Raw genomic sequence first — 25,980 nt, 5'->3', positions numbered from 1 at the left:
TTGTCTCATGATGTTCAAACATTTGGGTAACACTTCAGCTGATGAGAGCTTAAGGTTGGGGGAATAAGGCATTCATAAGGTGTCACATTCCCAACTCTCATATGTACATAGTTTCACTTTGAGCCTGCTGCTGAAGCCCACAGCCCTCCGAGGAGCCTGCAGGAGATGGACAATGCCAGGACAGCAGTATGGATGAAAGGGATTTTATTGGCTTAGTTTTGTCCCCAGCTCTCCATATCAGGGACCCAGACGTTGTCACCTTCTTTAATCCAAGTTGCCTTGAGCTCCTTCGCTGAAGACAAAGTCCCAGGGCCAGACATGTAGAAGGAGCATGATGCTGTGAAGTCACGACTTGTCTCTGGGACTGCCCACCATGGCAGGCAGATGAGTCGAGGTAGGGGAGCCCCCGTTTCTGCACACTGTCTGGCAAACCTCGGCAGAGCTGAGCTGTCGGCTCTCTGCCAGGCATAACAAATCTGCCTGTCCTTCGGCATGGTCTCTCTCTCCTTCTCAAGCTTTGTTTGGGTAAAGAAAGTGGTTCACAAAGACCTTTGCACAAACTCACCCCAACGACAACTGCCTTATTACGTAAAATGATTCACTGGTGTTTAAAAATCCCACAAACAGGAGTCCTCGACGACTTTATGACTGACTTCCCACGAAGGCACCAAGGCCGGCGATTGCTAATGCTCCATCTGGCATCAACTCCCTGTGAGTATCTCTAAGCAATAACAACTGATAGCCGAGCTCAGAGCCTACACATCATCCTCCTGTTTGTTCATAAATTCCCTTTAAAAGGATTTCGGCATCCTCACACTGCCTCTTCCCAAGCGTTTAGGCTCTTAAAGCCAAGTCAGCCAGACAGAATGGTGCCACGCAACTACAAACAACATGGGACAGTTTTTCATTACAATACATGGCACTATCATTTCTAAAAGCACTGACAGTAATATGCAGCGTGTAAATGTTACACATTCATCATAATGAGGTTAGATACTAATTCCTGCAGCTTAATTTTTTTTAGGGGCACCAACCCATTTTTCAATTAAGGCAGGATAATATTATTAATCATATAAAATTGCTGATGTGTAAAATTGTTTCCTTTCTAGCTAGCACTGGCTGAGAAACATCAGACATGGTCCCCCTAAATTAGTCTAACTTAGTGGCAATATGGAACCTCAGCTCTTTGGGGAGGATTCACACTGCTCAAGCCTCAGCCATGGGAGAGGCACATCACTCTGGGGAGAGCAAGACCCATGTCTCCGCTGTGCTGGGTACAGGCTGGCAGCAAGGAAACTATGGATACAGAATACCACAAAAGAGCAAGCAAGCACTGTCTGCTGTGGGGCATCACATCACTGGGCAATCCCATGCCAGGAGTGTGCTTTAATGGTCTCTGTTGCCTGAGTATTTCCAGGGCACCATGTTTCAGCACCCCCCTGGAAAGAGAGACAAGGTTTCTGTCCCCTCCCTTGATGTGCAGTGCTAAATTTGGCACTATGGGGCTCTTTGGTGAGGTAGTGAGTATTTTCTCTTGAACATTTTTCCTCCTCCTGCTGCTGCTGAATGGTTTTGCCTAATTGCTGCCAAAATAACTGGGAGCCTTTCCTTCCGACTGGGCCACCAAAAGTGGCATGAAGGAAAGAGAAGAACTAAAAATCCCAATCCAAATCCTATGAAATAGTATGGTAGTGGTAACAAAACCTCTCCTTGCCTTGTGACAAGCAAGGGAGACGCCTAGACTGTGGCTTGCAGGACCCAAGAAGATGCTGCAGAAGCATGAGCATGAGAGCATCCTGCAGGACAGCAGCTCCCTGCTGTGGTACACCCTGGTACCTGGCTCCTCACCCTGCCCAAACTGGGGACCTCTTGGATCAGTCCTGGTGCAAATGCCCAACCTTACCCCAGGCTAGATGTGTAACTGCTTCAGGCAGACAGGGGGGACCAGTGTGTGCCGTGCCCTTGCTCCCTTAGACATCTGGCTATGACCTCCAGGAGCCCTCCAGAGGACACAAGCAGAAGCAACCAAGCAAGGCCCCTTCTGCACCAGGGAGATGACCCCAGGGCAGGTTTTTGGGGGACGATAGAGCTGGAAGGAAGAAGCCTGGCTCCTGGGTCCACAAGTGCCTGGCGTGTACTGCAGTGGCACAGATCCAGACAAAACGTCTTGTCTCCAGCCATCTGTCCAACCCTCTTCCCATCTATGGGCACTTTCCCTCCCACACATCACCAAGTCATATATCCTCTGACTTCTGCTGAGATCTTGCACTCCCCCGCTTGCAGGACCTCCCACGAGCAGCTCATGGCAATTATCTCCTTTGCAGCTCAACCTTTGCCCATCGCCTGGAAAACTTTCAGTATCACTCCCAATTTGTGTGCCCCCACTGCTCATCTTCTCCCTCCCTGCTCTTGTTTCTCCCCTCTTCTGGAAGCCTCATCCTGCATATTTTTCTTTCCATAGTGACCAATCTCCTCCAAGCTGCAGAATTCCTCTCCTGTTTTTCCCCTACACAACCAACTTCTTAACACTATTCCCAGCTATCTGTAGCCTTGTGCCATTATTTTCCTGACATTGCCAAATACTTTCTTATCTGAAGATGGCATTATTTATATGCAGTTACATATCAAAGGCAATTTTCCACCATCTTATTCACTGCTGCCCAAGAATAAACCATGTAAAGAGAAAAGGCCAGATGCCGGGACCACCCTGCGGGATGCCCCACCCCACAGTTGTTGGCTCTTGGCAAATGCTGCCAAGAGGAGCACTTTCACTCTCAAGTCTGCAGTGGCAAATCAAGTGAGTTTAAGCCAAAAAAATCCTTTCTGACAAGAGTCACTGCTATTCATATGACTAGTCTCATTAAGATCAATGAGAACTGGAAAAGCTGCAGGACAGAGCGTGCGTGTGTCTCCTGGCTGAGATGTTCAGCTGCATTTTTCCTTGTCAAGAGGAACCAACCCTCTGTCACCAACGCAATACGCATAGTGGGATTACTGGTCAGCAACTCACTGGATACCACTTCCAACAGTGCTATAGTTAGCAAGTACTCATTTACAGTAATTGTTACAAACATCAGAATTAGCAGAGAGAGATTTTCATATTATCTACACCCATACATATATAAAAATACCACTTTGTACAAACCCAAAGTATGTGAGGTCAAAGCTAATGGGCTAGCTTTGTCGAGCACCTCAAAAATCAAATTAACTGCAATCAAATTCATGGCACAACTCAGGGTTCATTTCATTACTATCAGAAAATTCGATCTCTGAAATCTTAGAATATTAAGCTAAAGCAATGATCTTTCTGTTAAAGTTCTTTCTTTTTTTCATTTTAAGGTGAGAAAAAGCTGGCGGGCACAGGAAAGGTGGGGGTGGGGATTCCCTATGGATACTACTGAAAGCTTGGCAAACACTCAATCGATTACTCTTATAAAAGGGAAATAAAAAACCTCATACTAAAATACACATTTCAAACACATACTAAAATACATTTTGAAGTATAAATTCTACCTCTTGCATCTATTTCTACATCATGCTTTTTCTCACAAAGATTAAGTACAGACACACATGCACATAGAAATGCATATACGTATTTAAATTCAAACTACAAATCCATTAGGGAGCTATTTAAATCTGCTCATTGCTGCAATAACTAATCATCTTCTCTCTGGGCCTTACTGTAGGTGGGGGAGTCAGAAGTTCATTGCGCTAAATGCAGACATTTTCCTTGTTTTAATGAAGCTGCCGTTTTTGGTTTATTTTACAATAAGCACCCTTTAACTTTACTGCAAGACCTAGCTGTAGAATACTCACTGCAATTTCAGCCTCCTTTTTTTACCCCTCCTCTTCAAGATTCCCAGCTTGGTTTCTCTGCAGGAGTCAAGTGTGGTTTTAATAAGGCAGATAACGCAGGGCGTCTCAACTGCTTTTGATAGAGGTGAGGTGGTCAGCTCTTACTGACTTTCTGCAGTACTGCAGCTACAGACCGTACAGACAATCTTGCTTTATGAGCATGCACCAGGCAGGAAGTGGGCCTGGAAATTTCCAGCCGGCAGTGTTTGATGCACTGTTTGAAAAGCTGCACGATGTGCATATAAAGGAAATGAAGGAGAGCCTTTTTTGTCGTTGTTGCCACTGCTAACTCATCAGGCTGCAGTCACTACGCACACCTAGGAATGCCTGCTCAGAAGCCATTTTAAGAATTAGTATGTCTCAGCAAAAGGAAAAAAAAACCCAACCTTGGTTATTTTGTGCGTGTGAGAAAGTGCTGCAGATCAAAGATCCTTTTATAGATGCTTGGAAAAAATCACACGGGAGGTAACTAGCCGCTAAATGATTTCACTGTCCCTGTCTTACGTAAGCAGCCACAACACATATACACTGCATACAGTGCACAGCTGCACTGATATACAGCAACCTCACAAGGGGATGTGGAAAAAAGGAAGCAATCACGGGCTGGTATCACGTACTATCAAGGTTTTATTGATACCAGCACGGAGCAACTGCATTACTAATTAATGGATGCTCACAGGCTACACACATCCTTCCAATCAAGTGGCAATAAAACCAGGTAGCCTTCTTCCCCCTCATACATAAATTACTCCAGCTATTTACCCTCCTCCCTAGTTTTGGGGGCTTCTGCACAACCCTCCCTTCATCACCCCACACCCACACTAGTAAGATATATTCCTTTGCTTGGGGATCAGGGAGATGCACACTCACAGCCCTGCTCAGGAGCTTCCCATGTGGGCTGGAGAGAGCTGCTCTGAGCCAGATTTGTAATGCAGGCAGGGTCCAAACTACACAGGCAAGAGGTCTGGACACACATCACACCACTCCTCCCCAGCCCCTGCTTCCCCCCCCCCCCCCCCCCCCCCCCCCCGAGATGTCTCTGTATTTGTGGACACAAAAATAATATTGGGTTTAACATCTCTCTGTGCCTCTTTTCCTTCCTATCCAAGAGGATGATACCCCTCTGCCCCAGGGGAGCACAGTGACAGTAAGCGCACCAAAGATGGCAAGAAGATTCATACACTTTGGTGATGTCTGAACCTACAGCAGATGTCACCAGCCCGACAAAAAGCTTGAACAGACTTTAGTCCCTACAAAACTACCACATACACGTACCCACACCTGGGTGTTGCTGACTGTGGATACAGACTCCAGGTCGCACCCAGCTGCAGCAGCATCAGCTGCAGAACTGCTCTTGGCAAGGACCGGCTGAGGAAGACAAGTCCCACCTCCTGCTGAAGCACTGCATCTGAACATCCAGAGCTGCATGGTATTTATCACGATTTCACATCTTTCTGATCATTGCAAAGCTCTTGGGGACTCTGAAAATAAAGCTATGCACACACATAGGGCTTCAAAAATCTTACAGCTATAGCGTTACAATCAGAGCATATGCCCTTACTGCATGTAAGACTTCACTATATGGTTAAATTCTGACTTCAGCAGGACATACTGATTTGCTTAAATTTCATTATATGCTCAAGTGTCTTTTCTCAATAGATAGGCTTTCCTGCACAAAACCTTAACTGTATACTAGCCATTTGTTTTATAGTTAGCCGAATAATATGTCTTGCCTTTCTAAGTACAGCACTGGGCTACCTCCACTGTAGGGTATTATTTGTTACACATAAATAGAAAAGCAGGTAGAAATTGGGGCAGGCTGGAATTTTAGTTAGCTATCTGAAAAACATGGACAATGATGGGCAGATGACATGGCTGCACGTTGCAGTGTTGAGTGCTCCCAAATTTTTGCCTGCTAGATAAGCACCAGTGGACAGCTATAACACGGTCCACAGAGGAAGGTGAGGAAAGGACAATAACCCACATCACAGAGTTCTGCATTTTATATTTTAAATGCAGCTACAGGGAACTGGCGTCCTGTGAAATAACAGATGTTAGGCTCTCACTTCACATACGCTGTTTTAATTCCGATGACCTTGCTGAATTAGGAAGCTAAATACAAGTTAAAACATCCATCTCCTCTCCTGGACATTTGTCATGAGCAAACCCATTTTCGCTGCTGTTTGGCTGATCTGTGTCTCCTCCCTGCTCCCCATCTGCAGTTCCCCAAAGCACATTCTAAAAACAGTTTGGCTTGTTTTTGCAAATCAGATGCTGCTTCCATCGTGAATTTCATGCATTTTCTTTGTTGATAGGAATTAGTGATTGCTTCAGTTTAACCTTCTAACTTGGCAGAAGCTGGAGACTGGCCTGGACCTGCTGCCAGTTTGTATTCTGGGTCTGCTCCCCGCAGGCAATAGATGTTCAGGGCTTCTGGAGAGTCATATGCAATACATTGATTTAATCAAAATTACATGCAAGTTTCACTCTTTAAAGCAGAACTTAAACAGTCAAACAATTAATGACTTCTTTAATTCTTAAGGTCTTTTTTCTGCATTAATTTAAAGTGCTCGAAGAGAAGAAACAGATTGGCATTGTCTTTCAGTCTTTTGCTGGTGGCAAAGCAGATTATTCCTATCATACACTGCAGAGGTGCTGTCAAATGCTGTTCCAGGCTATGGGCCAAAACCTACCCCCAGTCCATGTGCTCAGCTCTCACTGGCATCAATGGTATCTCCACCATGGACTGACAGTAGTAAATGGGCAGAGATGTGCTGGCTGCTGAAATAGTACGATCTATGTGCTGAATAATTCATTTTAAACTGTTGCACAGATGTCAAAATGTTATTGCTGATTTCTAGCCAGCAGAAATGGGTGTTTCTTCTCCCAGTACGAGTGTGTCACTGTCTGTAATGCCAGAGAAGATCTGGGGGAGGTCTCAGCCAGGCAGCAAAGCCCATACATGGCATGCCTATGAATGCACAATTAAAATGCTCAGTACAGGCCACCTTTCACTTTCCTTATTAGGATTCTCCTGTGGATGCACTCACACATTGCCTCAAAAAAAATTCAGAAAAGCAGCTTAAAACATGCCACAGTTATGCAGGTTTGAGTGTACAGGGCTCCACCACTCACTTCATCCCTTTGGATTTTCTGTAAAGTTCCACAGAAAGCCTTCAAGTACAAACAATCTGAAAGTTACAGCCAAGTTCAGGTAATAAAATAAACCCAAACAGAAAAAAAACCTCTGCTTCTGTAAATGAGAATTAGTACATCTATCCTACAGGATTTGTCAGCCTAGCCATGGCAGGAGCCCCATGGTAGAAGTCAAAGATCTCCTGCTCCTCAAAATCAAGGAAGAGAAAATGAGTTTTCCTGTGTTTTCCCTTTCACTAAACCTGTGCTAAACCCAGCCAAACAGTTTGGCTGCACTTAGCACCGAGACGGTCCAGGGGCTGGCTCACCCATCCAGCCACCCGGGAGGTGGGCTCCAGCCACTGATGGCCAGCAGCCATCTCCAAGAGCAAGGTGGGACTCCCACCTGCATACGGGCTTGGGTGCCATCATGGGGAGTGGTTGAGGGTAACAGGAGAGATGGAAGGGAAATAGGAAAGATGCAGGAAAGCCGTAGGTTTTGAATTGAGATCAGGGACTGGTGATCTCTGATCATGCTTGTAGATGGGCTTTTTCATGTCAGCTGGTCTGTGTGGAAACAGACCTAGGCTTAATGAGGTCTAATTTGTTTTAAATCCATAGGTTTCTTTTTAATAATTAACAGTCCCATCACTCAGCAAAGCCATTCCTTTACGCTGACTACTTGCTATTAGGAATGAAATTTACTGTGAAATACTGTTAAGAGGTGGAAAGCAAGTGACATAATTCAAGTTTTAATTAAAAAAATATATATATCACACCAAGCCAGAGCCATAGAAGGAATCATAACCAAATAAGAGAAAAAAACCATCCTCTCCAACCCAGTGCCTACTCTTCACACTTTATTCTTTTTATGCTATTTGAATTCTTGTAATTGGTTTCTCTTACTGGATGCCCTGTGCCCAGATCATACATAAGGTTTTCTCTCTGCGATTCCAGGAACTAGAGAATGTGTCGGCATCATTAACATGAACATTACACACGCTCACATGCGAGGGTCCAGGAACTACAATTAACACATTAAGAAATAATAACTGCCAAGGGAGCAACGAAAGATAAACAGCATGGAGCTGATGTAGCAAGAACTCTGCTTGGGAAAGGGCTGTCTCTTGGGTAACAGGCAAGGGGGAGAAATCGAAGCGCTGTGCAGCACTGCCCATTTACCAAAGAAATCCCCCAAAACAGCTGAATGACTGTTTATACATTAATTTGTTGAAATTTAATTTCACTAAAAGTATCGCTGGCTTTAAACTAGATTTAACAAATCGGGAGGCTCCTGTTTACACAGAAATAACGACTGTCTCCTGTTGGAAAGCTTAAACCTGATGCGGTTTTTGATATTTGAAAAATTGAGATTATAGGGGAAAAAAAAAGTGCTGTGGGTCTGTTGTTTTCTTGTTCAATTTTTTTAATAGAAGTCAGAAATATATATTAAAAAATACATCAAAAATAAAACAAACCACAACTTTTTCCTGCTTGTTGGCATCCATTTTTATGATTGCCTCTTTTGGGGTTTGGTTTTGGGGTTCTTTTTTGTTGTTGTTGTTTTTGCCTGGTTTTTGCTTTTGTTTTTTAATGCAATTGAAAGAATTAAGTTACTTTCCCAAGGGCTTTCACTGAAAAAAGATCTTTAGATTTCAAAGTCTTCTATTTAAAGCTTCCAGCTTGAAAATGTTTTGTCTGAGTACTCCTGCAGAAGCTACATAACAAAAGCCTGCAAGAGCATGCCCACCATTAGGACATACATCTTCACCACTCTAACCAACAAAACTCAAGGACGACACCAGTTCTTTTGGATACCATTCTTGACTTTTGTTATCGCCTCCAGCTGGACGAGCCAAAGGACTTAATACCTTATTTACCACTGAGATTAGAAGCTTAAAAATTAGGATGGCACAGGTGAAGTTTATGAAATGCATTGTCTCTTGTCTCTCTCGCTTTGAGGCTGCACAGCCACAGAAAACCCAACAAAAAAACTGCCGTTATAACCCTTTCCCTACATTCACTCCAATCCCTGTGAGGGAAAAGGGAGGCAGAACAGGCAGACGCATGAGGGTAAGATGAGCAGCCCTGCTCAAGATCAGCTTTTTGGGAGAGAAGGATGAATCCCTCTTGAGCTGTGGCAATGCCTGTTACCGATTTGGGGGCTGGAGTGCAGGGTTTGTGTGACAGGCATGATCCCCCATGCTGCCCCCAAGCATCGCTCATCAGTCAGCTAAGACATTTCAGCAAATCACATGGCACTTTGTAAAAACATAATTGTTTTTATTTTCCAATTTTCCATGTTTTGTGTAGAGTGCTGCAGTGTTCAAGCGAAGTGAATAAAAGCATAAACAGTAAGCACCATCTGGAGAACATTCTTCCAGCACGCTGAGAAATAGCAGCCGCCTGTGTGCTACCTGCTATAAATAAATGCCATTAAAAAATGACCAAAAAATTGTTTGTTCCTATTTCATGGAACTGCAGCCAGATAAAATTTCCCTCAACCCTGTCTTCAGGTACCTGCCATCTTCACAACGAAAACAATGAACATGTAGATGCTTGTTTCTCGCTGCTTTACGTTAATATGGGTATCACTAACAGAATATCAACCCTACACGTTATTCTAATAACAGCAACCAAGGCTGCCACTTAAGAGTAACACATGAACAAGACGTTCAAAATCCAAATGCTTTTCAAACTGTACCAGGTTCACAATATGGTGATATCCCTCAGCCGGCTAGCAAGAGAATGGGTAAAATTATTCTTGCTCTAAACTGACGGTGCATCAGTTTGGGAGGAAAAAAAAAAAAAGAAGAAAGTCAATAATTTATTTTCTGTCTAGCACAAAGCCGCTCCTATCTCCCTCTCTGCTGACAAAATACAGACCAAGTTGGCTGTGGGGCTGTGATGAGGCTCTGTGAAGGGTCCTCGTTTTCTGCGTTTGTTTAATCACTGCAATTAGAGCTATGCAAATAATGAATTGTTTGCTACGGTGGCCAGGCTGGGGAGAATAAAAAAATCAAAAAGAAATGTTTGGGTTGAGCAATTTAAGAACTGTATTTTCTTTTTTTTTGTAACATGAAAACATAAAACTGTTTTGTTTGTTCCACTCAGAGGTCAGTGAAGCCTTGAAAGAATCCATTCAGTTTGAAATGAAAAATACATTTTCTCACTGGAACAAAGCATTTGAGCATTTGACATTTTTCCTTTTTTTTTTTGTCAGGCCAACATTTTCAGCACTCGGAGAGGGATGCTTAGAACAGCTCACTGCTTGTTGGGTGAAGGAGGAAAGGATCTGTTCACCCTTTACCCTAACCTCAGACACATCTCAGGCCTTCAGCAGGGGCAGGGTTGAGCACTGCAGCTTTCTCCCTTGAGGAAGCCACCACCAGCCCTCTGGTTCCTCACTGCCTGGTGCTGTGCTCTGGGCAGCCCCCAGCTCAGGGAGGCCAAGGGGCATCTTCCCACTCCCCACTGTGGTGGGGACTGGCACACTGCCTGCCAAAAGATGCTGGGTAGGTATGACTACAGGAACAGCAGCACTGCCTTCTCTCCATTAGCAGTGGCCCAGCCACAGCTTAAATGTCTAAGTAACATTACTGATGCTTGGCAAACACTTCACTTATATCCATGACACCCTAATGAGGTTGGTATCTGGCTCCTGGTTTTCAGAAGAGGCTATTCTGATCTCAAGCAAGTTAGTGAAAAAATTAAAAACCCAACAAGAATAAAAAGACTAAATCCACAGTGATTAGGCTGCAGAAGAAATGGATTGGGAAAGCCTCAGGCGAAATGTGACACATACTTTGGGCACCACAAGATGCACACTTCTCTCAGAGGCAGGGCTGCCTCTTTCTCCGTGAGAAAGGGTTCATCTCTTGGCACTGAAACATCTTCCTTTTTCAGTGCTTCAAGGAACACTCCATTTGGGTTTCAGGTGGGAGGGAGGTGGACACACATCTCAAGGAGGAGGCTGAAACTACTCACAGACCTGGGAAACCGCATACCCCTACACTGAGCACCTGGTCTGAATGAAGCACCTGCCTTGAGTCTTCCACAGCTGTAACAATTTACAATTATCTAGCAAAAAAAAACCAACAATGATCTAAAGTCAGAATGGCCCAAGGCTGCGTGTGGTTCTTCCCAGGATGGCACAGCCCCTGTGGTCCACATGAGGCCAAGATGTTATTTGTGGTACAGCATGGGGTTGAGGTGAGGTGGCACCCTGAATCCTCACCAATGAACCACCAGCCACACACAGGAAGAAGGATTTGAAGAAATTTTTGGGGTTTTTGCTTCTTTATTTTCCTTTTTTAACCTTGGATTAGTAAGTGTCAGGAAGGGATGAGAGCGAATCTGTCTTGTGAAACAACACCCACAAAAACAAGCAGGGTCCCTTGATGGAGAGGGTGGCTACGACTCCTGAGGCATGGGGCGCATCGCCAGCCTAGCTCCCCATCATCACTTCAGGGCAAGAGTGGAATTGATGGACATAGATTCAGTCCTTACCTCAAGCTATGCTGCTTTTTCCAAAGCCACAGCTGTCATACACTGGTGTGTTCACAGGGCAGCTCCACTGAAGCCTTGCTTTCGACTGGGACTGGCCACCATTCCCACTGGAAGCAAAGGCATCATTCCCACCATATCTTATTTTCTGTTTTCACAGCGACTCAATGTGCCAGGAACTGTATGAGTAGGAATGAGGGTACAGACCCTTCCCTGATGAAATCATCATCTCAAGCCCAGCAAGGGTAGGAAATGATAATGTGGTTATGGTTCTCATTAGCTGTATTTTCCTAATATAAATATTTTAGCTACTTTTATTTACGCAGTCCACTCACACCAGTTAAATGAGATACTTTGCAAAGGGATACTTCAGCTGTCTGGAAATTAAGACATCGGACTACTGATTTTGTTAGGATGATGATTTGCCTAGATGAATAAGGTTTTCCTGGACCAGGTGTGCAGGGAAGGCAGGCGGTGGGAATGTGTCTGTCCGTGCATGCACACAACCGTGCATGTGTGTGTATGAGGGGGGAGGGTTGTTCTTTGTTTTGTTTTTGCCTTTGGTCAAATTCAAACAATGTGCAGTAACAAGAAGTAAATGTCATTTTCCTCCCATCCATCTTAATTTGGCATCCATTTTAAAGCTTACCTTTGACCTTTTAAAATGTTAATACACTTAAGCAGATATAAAAAACACAAAGCTCCTGCAAAAATTAATCACAGCCATATCACGATGTTAGCCTAAAAATGTAACATCAGTTGTTTTGCTCTTTCATTTTAAGAAACATTTGTCCAATGCAGCAGCAGTAACTATGCTACAATTAGCTATTATTTCCTTTTCAAACAAATACCCACGTTAAGTGCCACAGCAAAGCCCTATCAGCATGGCTAGCACAACCTGCTATGAATTTGTTTTGTTGGGTAACTGCCTGGAACAACAGAAAAGGTCCTGAAAAGGACCTTGATAAGTCACTTAACCCATCCTTCTGCCCCAGGCAGAACTGGCTACATCTAAACCCTTCCTGACAAGAAACCTTATTTAGACTTCCTTAAAGTAGCAGCCTTAAATAGAACTGGAAAAAATCTTGCACAGATCAGAATCTATAACATAAATATGAAAATAATTCATGTATGTGCACTACGTATACAAATATGAAAATACAAAGAGACAACCCTGACCTAAATGATAACTCTCCCACCTCTGACCGCCTCATGCCCTTTAACCAAAGGGTTCAAAACAGGAAACTCTAATAAAAACACTTCCTTCCTTTTTAAAAATAAAAGGCTGCTAACTTGAGAACCTCAGCTCCTTGGAAATGCAGCAGCACCTTTTCTCAAGAAAACCGGCTTCAGAAGCATCAGGTCCCAACATATTTGGGCTTTCATGCTTCAAAGCAAAGAGCTCTTCAGTTCCACCAGAAAGCAAATAGGAAGCAAGAGTGCTGACCAGCCTCTCTGGTAACCAAAGCAAATCTAAGATGTCTGGAGCCTGATCGCGATCAAAGGCATCCGCCTTGCCTGTTGACTTAACTGTTTCAGGTGGGAGGCTGTGCTAAGTCCCTCCAGGATGGTCCCTGCACAGCTCTGAGGTTACATGCTATGAAAACAGGGATCCATGACACGCAGACATACGCTGCTTTCGCTTTCTTTTGTGTAGCATCTGATGGCATCCAGGGCTACCCCCATCAATTCAATAACACCCTTTAGAAGACAGAAAGCTATGGTGACAGCCAAAATGTATCCTGACAGACAAGTGCTGGTTTCATGGCTAAAAACAGCTGCTACCCAAGCATCCCAAAAAATCCCTTAAACGCCTAAATGGCAAACCCAAACCAAAGGCAAATGCATCCCCTCAGTGAGTGAGAAGTATAACTCCTTCCAATTGCTTTCTTACACCTACCAACATTGCCTTGGTTCCAGCACAACTGGAGCATAGCCAAGCAGTCTTCCACAAGCTGAACACCCGCTTAGGTACAACTAAGCGTGGGGGCAAAAGTGAGATACCGAGCCTGGCACCACAATCCTGTGAGGGAACGACACCTTTTCACGTATCCTGCCCATAAAGTGCAGAAGAACCGTAATGCAGAGCCCAGTTTCTTCCATCACGGAAACCTTGTGAATCCACCCTAACCGCACATAGGTCCTCCCATAGTGAAATGGCAAAAGGTAAACTCCATCCACTCCCTAGAGATCAGAAACGATTTAACAGCATATCATGGCTACAAGAGCAAGGCTTTTCCATGTATTCCTTCTTTTAGGATACACTTCTGCAAGTACACATGTGTGTATCTGCCTGCATGTATATATATATTTACTTCTATCTACACACCACATGCTGTCTCTGGTAGAGAGCATCCTGTGCCAAAGAGACCCTTCGCTGTCACACCTGGAGACCCTCCAGGGCTGCAGATTCATGCTTCCACTGATCTTCCACTGATCTGGCAGGGGTGTTTGAACTATGTGATCTTTAAGGTCCCCTCCAACCCCAACCACTCTATGCTTCTGTGATTCAACTGCTCTTCCATGGAGCTTGTGGAAAACTCTTCCCCAAGGTCAACAGTCTTACATAGTGGGTCCAAGGGGCTTGGAACCTGCAACAACTGTCTCCGAGAATCCCAAAGACAGTAACACAGGCAAGATTCTTCCAAACTAGAATCATCCGTCTCATTTTCTTCCCTGGGAAATACCAATAGAGGAAGTTGTTTTTTTTTGTGGGGACAGTACAATAACATAGATCTGGAAATATGTTCCTGTTTCCTTCTGGCATCCACACAGCATCCCACAGCCTGGAGAGCAAGGCTTAGCCACACACAAGCAGCCCTCTTCCCCTGCCTTTCTGTGGGGCAGAACCCTGGCCAAGAGCTGCCTCCTGATCTCCAGCCCATCACCAAGGCCAGAGATGAAGGCATCTATTATTGAGACAGTGATGCCTGACTGCTTGTTTGGGAAAATCCTGATTAAAAAACAATGTGTTGCCCTTCCTGTTTGCTTTGCAGTGGCCTTGTGGGGATCCAGCTCTACAGCAAGCGATCCATCACCAACAATCAGAAAGATGTGTATCATACACAAAAATACAGACACAAAAATACCTCACATTTACTTAGTTTTCCATGTCTTCCATTCTTGTTGCCCTTCTGCATCATCTATTTCAATGCCCCTCAATATGTTTTCTTTAACCTAATTAGTATATAAACATATAAGGACCACCTGATTATTTTTTTTTAAACAAGGACCGTTTTGTGCAGTATTGCCATATAAGCTTTCAAAGGCAATCAGATTAAAGGAAATTAAACACAGTAAATACACATTTCTGATTCTGCCACTTCTAACCCTGTATTATAGGGGTTTTGCTTACATGCAACAGAATACACATATGCTGTTGTTATATTGCTTGTGACTGGTTTATTCACTGACTTTGGATATTCACGGACTGTAAGTTAAATAACACTCCTCTAGCTAATTGGCTTATTCACTAAGCATAGATGAATAACTGATGGGTTCAAAAAGTCACCATTGTCTGAGTCAGTCACCAACTAACTAACTTAGCCATTCAACCAGGGAGAAGTTTTCTTCTCTGAAAGGTGACAAGTAGCTTTGTAATGACTTCTATTATTTTCCCAATAAACTCAGAGTAAATAGGACATTGCAGCTAGAAAAACACAGAAAGAGAAATTAGCTGCTACTGTCATTAAGGATTCAGAAGCTGAAAAAGAACAGTTGGTGCAATGCAGCTGGAGAGGCTTTTCAGAGTAAAGTGATTATTCTCTGGCCATTAATGACTTATTTCTTGCTGAAGAAGACCTGCACTCCTCCAAATAACCTGGCTTTGCTGTGAGGAGCATGCTGTCTGCCAAGGCTCGTGAGAGCCATTGCCCCCTTGGCCCTCATGGTGGCCACTGCACTTCTCCCACCTCTTTGCTTCCATGCCACAAGACAAGCAGAGAAATAATTTTAATTCTACAGAGTGAAGCACATGCAGGAGTGATTGGTCTTCAACATTAGCCTGACCATTGAATTTGAAGCTGCAGCCTGGGATGTTCAGAGGGGCACATGTCCTCAGCGGCCTTCTAGTACCTAAAGGGTACTACAAAAAATCTGGAGAGAGACTTTTTACAAGGGCAGGTAGCAACCGAACAAGTGGGAATGATTTTAAACCAAAAAAGGGTAGATTTAGATTGCACATTAGGAAGAAGTTCTTTACTGTGAGGGTGATAAGACACTGGAACAGGCTGCCCAGAGAGACTGTGGATGCCCTGTCCCTGGAAGTGCTCAAGGCCAGGTTGGACGGGGTTTTGAGCAACCTGGTCTACTGGAAGGTCTCCCTGCCCCTTACAGGGGGGTTGGAACTGGATGATCTTCAAAGGTCCCTTCCAACCCAAACCATTCCATGATTCTATCAACTAGCAAAAACTAAAGGGTACTGGAAACAGGTCCAGCTGAGAGAGGTCCGGTCAAGGCAGCACTTGATTGTCGAGTGGCACCTGCCATAGGGTCACCCAGAACATCAGGCCACCCACAGGACTGGCAAAATCCCACAGACATGACCCTATAACTCACCCCACCCACACTGCAGTGCTGCTCTGTATGTTAAAGGAAGGCATGGACAGACCTGTTTAAGGAAAAAAAAGAAAAGGGAAAGCCACAACTAACAAGCACCACTAAATCACCCAGCAGAGCAGCTCCTCCAGAGAGTGGCCTGTTTACAGAGTTGCTTGGTGCCCTGAGAGGGATAGGCAATATTGCAAGCCCAGGAATGGAAATTTCTGAGGAGAACCAAGATAAGTTAACAGTGATGCCTGGCAGGCTACGACCTCTTGTACTACCACCTCCTTTTTGAAACGTAGAGTCTGCTGGGAGAATTCAAGCTTAGAGCTTTAAGCAAAAAAATAAGGAAAACTTTTTCTTCCTGAAGACTTCCTATAAAACCCAAGAAATGCTAAAAGTGTTTTACTGTATTGTTATTGTGTAGATGCCATTTCTGGAAGGGTGACCCAGCGCAGCTGGATCTCAAAACAAAGCCACTCGTGGCTAGCACCACACATTGCCAACTGGCTCCTTCCACTCAAAAATAAAATAAAATAGTAATACAAAAAAGGCAAGTGCCCCCATAAAACATTCATCCATCCCAATTTCGTAACAGAAGTATTTGTCAGCCCCCATTTTGCTTCCCGTTCTTTGGCTGCCTGCTCTACAAAGCCACCATTTCAGCTGCCTGTGCATACAGACCAGTGGGCACACTGTGGTGCAACAGCTCCTGCATCCTCATCCTCCTGCCCACAGAGGGGATGGCCACCCCTCTCCCCAGACCCTCACCTGCAGCACTAGAGATTATTCAGGGCAAATTTTTATTTTATATATATATATATATATATATATATATATATATATTTATCAGGTGTTCTGGGGCACCCACCAGAGGTACTCGGCTCCTGTAACAATCACGTGATTTATGTAGAAGTAATTGGGGTTAAACTATCTGCCACATCAAACTCTTCACATTTGGCCCCATCTTTAGGACCTAGAAACATCTGAAATAAATAAGCCATGTGTCATCGAGCAGGGTCTGGGCTTAATTAGGATCATTCTGGATTTTATGGGAGAAATCTTGTACTGCCAGCTTTATGTGGCTAGCCTATCACTTGCAAGGTTATCTGCTGGGGTTTTTTATTTCCCTTTCTATTTCCCCGCAGCTTTTTCTTTTTTTTTAAATCCTCCAACCAGCCGGATGACAACCACTCCTTATCTTTGGCTGTCGTCCATGCTAAAATAAGAATGCTGTTGTTACGCCAAGGGAGCTGCACCCTTCCACCTCCGTTCCATCCCAACGTGCACACAGCTGGCTGCACAGGAACGCCCGAGGTGCCATTTTCTGGCCATTTTTCTGTGATGTTGTTGCAATTTACCCTCTAGCCATGATTTGTATTTGGAAATCACACTGGGCCTCTTGTGCCACAGATTTTACAGACTTCGAGTGACAGACAGTCTCTGTCCTGAAAAGCTGGTGATACTCAGCCCATCTTCACTGTCACTGCTTCCCTGCCTTGACATAGGCTAGCTGACACGAGGGCGAGCACGCAGCTGAGCGTCGCTCGAGCGGTGCTGGGCGATTTGATTAGCAGCAGAGAATGACTGGATTAGAAGAGGGATAGGATTAGAGATTGATGAATCACTGTGAGGCTGCTACATCGGTAGAATTGGCTTCAGCAGCAGCATTTGAATGTCAAACCGTACCCCCACAGAGCAGTTAGGTCCCACCTATCACTTCAGACTGCTGTGCACAAGGCAGCTGAGGAAGGCAAAGCTTTTGAGTTAGGGTCTGAACAGACAGCCTGGTACAGGTAAGCCCTTGGTGGGTCACAGGCAATGATGATGAGAGGAGAGGCAGGGAAACATGAAATGATTTGCCCAAAGCTACACTGGCAATCTGTGGCAAAGGCAGAAACGGGAGCCAGATTTTCTAAAACAAAAAAAAATAAAAATGAGTTCTTCAGGCAGGAGATGAGCCAGCTGCCTTTCTTACATGCAAATGCTTTTTTCCTCTGTAATTCACACCGCTGCAGGCTCTGCACAGCAAACGCCAGCTTCCTGAAGTTGTAGCGTGTTCAGCGCGACCTGCTCTTCACGCATGTCATGCCCGTTACATGACTAGCTCCATCCTCCAGCCTGCACTTGCAATGCGATCCACACGCCTTGCAAAAGCTTATCGCTTCCAGTTGTGGTAGGAAGCAATCAGGTCCCTGCAAAACCCATCACTGGGGTGATTCCTGGTCTGACAGGGATAGCTCTGGCTACTCGAGCGCCTCCAGAATTTTATGCATATACAGAAACTCAGCATTGCTCCCAGTTAAATCAAGTGGTTATCCCCTCTTCAAATTTGGCTTCAATCATTTCTGAAGGTGAAAGACATTTCAGTGTTTCCCTCATAGTCCCACTGGAGCTTATCAGAGAAATGCTACAGAATTCATTAGAGACGCGAAGGACAAAATAGCGAGGGGACATTAATGAAACAGACTGCTCTGGCAGAGCTGCACAGGCAAACGTGTGGGCTGTCGGCAGCCCCCTGCACTAGTTACTGGAGTTACATCCAATTACCAGGGCCACTTGTCGAAGTGAAAAGGAAGGAAAGGCTCTTCCAAATTTACCTATAAAAAAAAAAAAATGGAAGTGTGCTGATTTTCTGCCCAAAACTCCAATCAGTAGCGTATTCATGAGGAAAGCTTTACTTTAAAGGTTAAGTCAATTTGCTAGTGATAAATGGCACGAAAGGTTACCCAGAAAAAAAAAAAGAATACTTCCTCATCGAGTTTAAATGGAAAATACCCGAAGAATTAATGGGCAACCAGATACTCTTTTCTCTTTAACAGTACATCTACATTAGACTATGTACAGGCATGTATTTTTTTTTAATCTTGCACTTAAAACATTATTTCTTTAAAGAGATTTCTGATGGAGAACGGCACGTGAGAAAACTAACGTCAACAACGGCCACTAAAACCAATTTTAAACAGGGGAAAGAAGAGAAGGGAATGGGAGTAGCTGCCCTGCAGCACCTCCCGGAGGGATGCAGAACTTGCGGAGCTCGCACCGCACCGAAGCACCCGCCGCCACGCACGCACCGAGCCCGGCGAGGCGATGCCGGCGCCCCACGACAGCCTCCTTCAGGAAAAGCCATTACGGAAGACGCAGGTGACAGCTCATCCTCCAGGCAGCCCTCGCCGAGAAAACGGGAGACAGCGGGCGGAATTCCTTCTCAACTTCGGAAGGGTAAACCTTCATCCTCACCCTCATCCTCGTTTCAGACAGGCTACGAGAAGGATCCCAAATCCCCCCATTATCGCCCATCTTGAAACCCACCCTGCGTTTTTAATCTCCTCCTTCCAGAGCGCGGACCCGGGTGCTTAAAGCAGCGGTGACCGGCCGCGTTTTTGTCTCCCGTGGGGCAGAACCCACGAGCCGTGGGAGGCGATGCCCGGCCGCAGCACCAGCCGCTCCTCCCCGCGCACCCACCGGCGTGGTTCCGGATAAGTTGCGCAGGGAAGAAGAGGAGGAGGAGGAAGGGGATGGGGGTGACTCTGCCCACGGTCTCGCCCCGTCCCCCACGGTCCGCGCCCCCCCGCCGCAGCCCCACCGCCGGGACAACCCGCACAAAGCCGCCGCCGGGCTCTCGCTGCGCCCGCTCGGCGCCACCAGAAACAATAGTCACGGGCCGAAGCGGGGACGGCGGAACCGCCGCCGCCCTGCCCACGGTACCGCAGAGCCCGGCCGCGGGTGGCAAAGAGGGGGAGGGGGAAAGATTCCCGCAAAACACCGCTGCTCCGGCCAACCTGTCACCGCGCCGCCCGCCCGCCCGCGGCTGTCGGCGCGCAGCCGCCCAGTGGCACCTACCTCGGGTGGAAGGTGCAGCAGCCCCTAGCTGGGCTCCATGGGGCTGCAGCCGCCGCCCGCCTCTGTCAAGCCCGACCGCCGCCGCCGGGGACGCACAGCCCTGCCCTGCCCGGTACCGCGTCCCGCTCCCCCCCGCGCCGGGCCCGCCCCAGGTCACGCCTACCGCCCTTCGCTCCGCCCCCCCGCTGCGCTTCTCCCCCCTCCGATCCTGCCTCCCGCGCCTGCCGGGAGTCGGGATGCGCACACGCGTACGTGCACGCATGGGGTAGGGACCGCAGAGGGTCCCGCGTAGCTGCACCAGGCTTTGCGGGAACAACTCTGAAGCCCGGGAGGATGCTGCTGCCGCAGGCACCTTCATCCTTGTTAATCCATCTCAGTGATTCTTTCCTCCCTGCCTGCTTGAAGTTTGGACCTTGTCTCCTCTGCCTCTGTCTCAGATTGATCACATTTATAATTTCCTAGCTTTTCTTTACTCCCCCTCCCCATTTCCCTTCATTTGAAATTTCCCCCTTTCTTTTCCACCTTCTATCGCCCTTGTCTCCATTTTCCCATCTGACAGAAGTTCCCAAGCCCCTTTGACCACAGACTCCATGCTTTTAAATGGTTTTGTCGAGGGCAAAAGAGTTTTCCACAGGTTTCAAATCTCTATTAGTGCTGCCCGCAGCTTATTGGAAGGTGCAGCGCATTAAACTAAATCCCTGGCTAGTGTTACATAACATGCCCTCGAATGCACATAAAAGATGATTGTAATTCCATCTGGATTTCTGTTGATATTAGCGAACCGCTTGAGATTTCCTCTTGAGGTTTAATGGGCTTTTCAAAACCTTCGACTAGTGCTGGATCAAACAGATTACAATTTTAGAAAGGGTAAAGCACACGCACTTATGACATGGTAGAAATTAGTGAAAGAAGGGGGAAAAAAAAAAGACTTAGTAGGTCATCTGCCTAATCCATCTTCCCAAAGAGAGTAGGAATGTCCCCCATAGGATAATTTATGGGCATTTGTCTAGTTTTCTTTGAAATGCTCCAAATATGTGGCTTCCTTGCTGTCCATAAGAATTTAGGTCAAGCTGCCTGAGAGTGAATTTTGTAGCATCTTGGGATTTAACATCCACTGCTGTTATGCCAAGTTTGGGGATTTGTTTATTTCTTTTTTTTCCCAAACAGCACAACGGTGCAGTTGCAGTTGGTCATTTCTTTCTTGCCCATCATTATGGAAAATTTTGGCCAACACTTTTCCCAGGTTGAGAGCCCAGGGACAAGCCCAGCTTGGAAAATGTCAGTTCTGTGCTCAGTATGGCCAAGAGATTTAGTCTAATGTCAGGATTTGTTTGGAGAGCAGTGGAGAGGAAGACGAGTTTTATACTGGTCTGTAAATCCGTGGTGCACCTGCATCCCAAATACTGCTGGAGCTCTGGTCTTACTACCTCGAAAAGGGCATGGTAGAGCTGGACAAAGTTTGGAGGAGGCTAGCAGTGACGGTCTATGGTTTGAAATGTTTCCAGTTACGTACGTCAGGCTGGAAGGGGCACCTGAGGGAGGATGTGGCAGAGGTTCCTTTGCTCTTGAGTACCATGTAGGGAGTGAGCAGGAACTGTTGGCCATTAAATGAAGGTAGCAGGCAGCCACTTCACCTGACCATATGGAGGTGATTCTTTGTGCAAACACAACTGTGCAGCCTGTTGCCATCTGACAGTGGGTACTTGTGTTATTTTGAGGGGGAAATGGATGAACTTACAGAAGAGAAATCCACAGAGGGCAGCCAAATCACAGCTGGCTCAGAAAGGTCCCTCCAACACAAATGGTTCACGGCTGGGCTTGCTCTGTTCCCCCCTTCATTTTTAGCCACCATTTACCTGCCAGCAGTGATTACTCCTCTCAGATTTAATGTCACATCTGGGTTAATTTTGTGCTGCCTGCAGCTTTCCTAATGCCTGTATTGCGTAAAATTGGGTACTGAAAGGGATGAATGGCTTTCTGGAAGGTATCAGGATGATAAGGTGACGGAGTCTTATGAGCAAGCAGAGAGAGAGCTAGGAATGCTGTCAACCAAGTGGGCTGCTTGGGACAGTAGTCAAGATGTGAGGAGGAAACTGTCAATCAAAAACGTTCTGGTTTGGAAGAATTGAGGGTTTAATGCTTCAGGACTGTTATCTGTCACAAGTGCTTGGATTACATTACCACCTTTCAATCAAGAATTGGAACACATGTTGTCAAATCTATTCATTAAAGCGTGTGTGGACTGCATGACATTTTGTGTGGAATGCAGTGTGTACAGGTGTGAAATCATGAGCCTGTTGTTTTGCACTCTTGGGAAGGAATGGAGAGGATGATGTTGGTGCTGATGTCATAAACTCTGAACAGTGTAAACCTGTAATACAAAATTCAGTTCTTGGAGATGTCTGCTTGTTTCAGTGGGAGAGTGGCAACACTGTACCAGTACACGGTCCATCATGGAAGTTGGAAGTGTCAAAGCCCACCGGATAAACCATCATTATGCATTGAGTCATCAAAAAGAGAGAGTCACTGGCTGCAAACAAGTTTCTCTCAGCCTTCTGAAACATGACAGAAATAATCAAATCTAGCTGTGGCCCGAGAACAGTGACCTTAATTTAAAATCAATCAAAAATCCCTCTGTCAATGGCAGCTGATCACCCATTCACATCTCAGGCCGATGCTTTTCCAGGCCTGCTGTTGTCAGTGCTGTTAGACAAATGGGTAAGCATTATGTGTTTCTGTCTTCTCTCTTCCTCCATGTCTTTCAAATTGAGATAGCATGGCCTCAAACACTTCTCTGTGTTCCTGACAGAGGGATTTTTTTCTGTGCATTAGTTTCTAGAGCTGTACAGGTATGACTCAGCATGGCTGCTTTATCCATGTGGCTTCTCCGGAATTTACCAGTTCAATAGTTTGTATCCACCTGAATCTCAGCACAAATTGAAGCACATGGTACTTCTGAATTCCCATATAAGCTTTGTACTAAAGTTGGGTGGATAAGGTAACTATATAGAGAGGATCTGCATGAACTTTATGTGTTGCCTGTGCTAATAAGCATACTGGTGGGCTGTTACTCTTTCCCTTTGTGAAGCATGTAAAACAGCCAGCAGTATCATTCATTTTGACCTATTGATCTTGTGGAAACACTTTGATCGCATGACCATATTATGCAGTAGGAAAATTAATGCTGCCAGGTGTGATTACTAACAGCAACCCAGCTTCAAACTGGAATCACAAATTCTATAGAAGCACCCACACTACGAATGCTGGGTGGGGAGAACTGACAGATGGGTTCACGCACAGTATCTGTTGTGAACTTCTGGAGCACAGCAAGAGTGCTCATTGCACTGGGGGCTCTGAGCAGGTGCAGGAGTCTTAGCGACAGAAGTCATCTTCAGGTTTTCCTGTAATAATATATAGGCAGTAGGAAGCCCGTGGCAAGTCTGAATTGAGCACTAAGCAGCTTTAAAATTGTTTAAGGCATTATCTATTATGAGGAAGTTTATAAAGCTCCATCTCCATTATTTGAGTTTTCACGAGGTCATAATCCACTTGACCCTCGTGGTTTATTTCATCACTATTGTCCCCCAGAGGAATTATAACCTTTACCATTACCACTTGCTAAATATATCAAGAGGTTTTAGTGATATTATCATAAATCACCAAGCTCAGCTTTGTTGCTTGTAATGTGACAATAGTACCTACTGATTTTTGATGCAGTGATTGTCAACCTGATCTACCTGTATTTTTAAATGACTTTATAATAAGAACGTATGCTAACAATATGAGCATGTTTTTTTCTTTCTTTTACATTAAAAAAAAATTGCCTTTTTCTGAGGTTGTCTGAACTTCAAGTGCTGGCTTTTTAGGCAACGTTTCTGTGATCAAACATGAAAAATACAAACTCAAGCATATTGAAATCAAGCCCAGTGACTTCAGGTAACCCTATTCTCACAATTGTTTCTCCTTTCAGTTAAATGCATGAGTGTTTATTAGAAATCATAATTTGGTTATCCTGCAAGCAGTTATTGAAAAGACCAAAGATATCTCAGGTAAGCCAGGTTATGTTACTATGTGGCTTTTTAAAAGGGTAAGCCATAGGGAAGCTCATGACGAGTGAGAATTTTGGATAAGAGTAATGCATTGAACTATGTTGCTTTTTGCACTTCAATCTGTTTTCCAGCAGAAAGTGGGTCCCGTGTCAAGCCCACAAGAGACAGTAAAGAGAATTTCCCATAGAAAAACCCAAACAAACATGCTACTGAAGCCAATTTGTACTTGAACTAAAGATCAGCTTGGATCAGAAGTTGGCTTCAAAACCATTTTGACAAGACATACCTTGTAAGACAATAACTAGGATCCAGTCAAGCTGCTTCTGGCTCCAAGAAGGCTTCACTTGTGCTGTAAATCAGGCTTCCTTGCTGGAGCTGCTGGGATCCAAAACTGAGATACTTTGTAGCAGCACCTGCAAAAGAAGTTTGTCTGTCTGACATAATACTGAATGGCAGGTCTGGATGAGGGTATAGGGGTGTACTTTAGCATCCCCCACCTCCTCACCAACCCACAGGCCTGCATGGCTACAGTGTATTAATTTACACCCAGCTAGTCACTCTTCAATCTTTATGGTCAGCAGAGAGAAATAGGCGCTTCTAGGATGCCATTCATTTGACCTTTCTTAGACATCTACTTTAGGAAGAGATAAAGACCAGTAAATGGTTAGTTCAGAGGCAGGTGTCTATATTACAGGCTGTGTCTACATGCAATTAGGCAAATACTAAACTGATTTTTCTATGAAGCTGCTCTCACAATGGCTGTTGAAATTCTTTACAAAGATTTTGATTTCTGTATCGTGAGTGTATAAAATAACATATTTTTCTTCTTCTTTTGCAGTCTTTATTTTTGAGAAGCATTACGTTAGCAGGGCCTGCCGGTTTTGTTGGAGTTGATCGTGTTGGTGCTCTGTTCAGATTGTTTTCAGCTGACTACTGAGAAATTGGCATTTTTTTTCAGTATTTCACTCTGTGACATTCACCAAATCATAGAATGGTTTGGGTTGGAAACGACCTTCTTTGGGCAACCTGTTCCGGTGCCTCACCACCCTCACAGTAAAGAACTTCTTCTTTATATCTAACCTGAACTTCCCCTGTTTAAGTTTAAACCCATCACTCCTTCTCCTATCATGAAGAGTCCCTCTCCAGCATCCACTGTTTGTCTGATTTAATGTAAAAGTGGAAGAAAGGTGTATTTTACACCAAGGAAATGAATACAACATTTGAAACACCTCTCATCACTATATATGACTAGAAAAAGTAGATGAATACAGACACATTTTTGTTTTTATTTGATTACAGGGAAGGATTTAAATACTATTAGTAATAAAAAATCTATGGCAGTGAGAGTCACTGTACTGCCATAAAACCACTGAGACCCTGTGCAGTACATCTCAGAAAAGGCCCAAGGCTCAGATGTCTGTCTCTATGTTCTTGTATTCCCAACAAGCAGTGAATAATGCATTAGTTTTGCTTCCAGCATCCTATTTTGAATATGCTTTAGCCAGAATTATTAGCTTTCATGTAGTGTATACTGTTAATGGAGGTCATGCTCTGTGCCCATCTAGTGCTGTCTCCAGAAGTGCCCTGGTACAGCACAAAGAAAGGTTTCACTAGAAATTCTCCCTGTTGGCTGTCACCATGGGGCAACCCAAGATTTCCCTCATACAGGGACAGATCCAGGTGGACTCAGTGGAAATGTCCCTACGAACACTACAGGTCTTTGTCTCAGGCCCAAAATATGTAACAAAGCAGGAGGAGGGAACCTTTTACATTTCAGTGACCTGGGAGGACTCCTACTTTCTGTCCTCATACTGCTCTGTGGAGACCAGCCCTGAGACCACCCACCCCTTCACCCAGGCACCCTAATGTGTGTGTGTTACCTGCTCTGAGAACATCTGAAGCCACTTAATAACGAGCACCCTGCTGGAGCTGTCCTGCACTTGGTCAAGGTGTGGATAGCCTGAAGAGAGCTTTCCTTAAATCCGTATGTCTTGAGGAGGGCCACCAGCTCCCCAGTATTGCTGATGGCCCTAGTCATCACTGAGTGGGA

General features: G+C 45.1%; 1 protein-coding gene across 4 annotated transcripts in view; it reads right to left on the bottom strand.

Moving 5' to 3' along the window:
* RAI2 (retinoic acid induced 2) overlaps positions 1–20,016 on the bottom strand; it is a 44,306-nt gene extending 24,290 nt beyond the window's left edge. Inside the window, exon 1 of one of the 4 annotated variants that reach the window (XM_057419522.1) lies at positions 19,882–20,016. The gene's annotated coding sequence lies outside the window, so the exon portion shown is untranslated. Of the gene's footprint in view, positions 1–3,816; positions 3,972–19,112; positions 19,260–19,350; positions 19,440–19,881 lie in introns of those variants that run through there. The other 3 variants (XM_057419525.1, XM_057419523.1, XM_057419524.1) reach the window with 3 other exon arrangements.
* Positions 20,017–25,980: the final 5,964 nt, after the last annotated feature.

The sequence above is a fragment of the Pezoporus wallicus genome, unplaced genomic scaffold (assembly GCF_028554395.1).
Source record: "Pezoporus wallicus isolate ANWC-B61680 ecotype Strahan unplaced genomic scaffold, APGP_CSIRO_Pwel_v1 contig_5767, whole genome shotgun sequence".
Taxonomy (NCBI): Eukaryota; Metazoa; Chordata; class Aves; order Psittaciformes; family Psittacidae; genus Pezoporus; species Pezoporus wallicus.
This window is presented reverse-complemented; position numbering and strand designations above follow the sequence as displayed.